Source organism: Suncus etruscus, chromosome 2 (assembly GCF_024139225.1).
Source record: "Suncus etruscus isolate mSunEtr1 chromosome 2, mSunEtr1.pri.cur, whole genome shotgun sequence".
Taxonomy (NCBI): domain Eukaryota; kingdom Metazoa; phylum Chordata; class Mammalia; order Eulipotyphla; family Soricidae; genus Suncus; species Suncus etruscus.
The window spans coordinates 95,785,068-95,786,458 of record NC_064849.1 but is presented as its reverse complement, the minus strand read 5'-3'; positions in this window follow the sequence as shown (position 1 = coordinate 95,786,458).

Below are 1,391 nucleotides of genomic sequence, written 5' to 3'. Positions count from 1 at the left end.
ATTCTATTTCTATGAAAGGAATGTTTTAATAGGTTTTTACACTGTGGTTTACAGTACTGTTCCTGATAGGGCTTCATAAATAACCCCCATTATCACCTTTCAGCTCCACCTGCATCTCCCAGTTAAATGAAACACTCCCCCATAGATGTTGCCCTATCCTGTCTTTTCCCCAACTTCTCCAAATGGTAAGTATTCTACCAAATATCAGTTTCCATGATTTGTGTTTTCATTTGTTTGCATATTTATTGTTCTACCTATGTTTCTTTATATCCACATACAGAAGAAATCATTCTGTATTGTCTTTCTTCCTCTGACTAATTTCACTCAGCATGATATCCTCCATGTAGCAGCAAATTTTATGACTATCTTTTCTTATGGTCAAATAATATTCCATTTGTATATGCACCATAGTTCCTTTACTCAATCATCTGTCCTTGAACACTTTGGTTGTTTCTGAATTTTAAGCTACTGTGGATATTGCTAAAGGGAACATAGGAATATGAATATCTTTCCTCCATTTTCTTTTTGAGTCCTTCTGGTATGTTTCAAGTATGTTGCTGGGTCAAATGAAAATTCTATTTTTTAGCAATGTCCATACTGCTTTCCAGAAAAGTTGGACCAATTGAGATTTCCACCATCAGTGAACAAGAGTCCCTTTCTCTCCACATTCATGTCAGCACTGTTGTTTTCATTCTTTTTGATGTGTGTAGTCTCTGTGGTGTAAGATAACATTTTTTGTTTTGATTTGCATCTCCCTGATGATTAGTGATTCAGAGCAATTTTATGTGCCTTTTGGCCATTTTGGCCATTTCTTCTTTGAGGAAGTCTCTGCTCATCTCTTTTCCCATTTTTTGACAGGGTTGGGTTTGCTTTTCTTGTATAATTTTGCCAGTGCTTTATATATCTTTGAAATTAATCTCTAATCAGATGGGTGTTAGAATAGTTTCTTCCCTTCAGTGGGTGATCTTTGTATCCTGGTCATTTGTTTCTTTGAGGAGCAGAAGTTACTTAACTTAATGTATGTCCATTTATTTATATTTGCAGAAACAAAGATAAACAAACGGAAAGGTGTTTCATTATTTTTTGTTTTGTTTTGGATCACACCCAGCAGCACTCAGGGGTTATTTCTGGCTCTATGTTCAGAAATCGCTCCTGGCATGCTCAGGGGACCATATGGGATGCCGAGATTCGAACCACCATCCTTCTGCATGCAAGGTAAATGCCCTACCTCCATGCCATCTCTCCGGCCCCAACGTATTTTATTCTTGAAGATGCCTTTAGCTTCAATATCATGGAGAGTTCTGCACACATTTTTATCTGGATACCTTATGGATTAATGTATAATATCAAGGTCTTTGTACTCATTTTAATTTAACTTTTGTATATGGCAT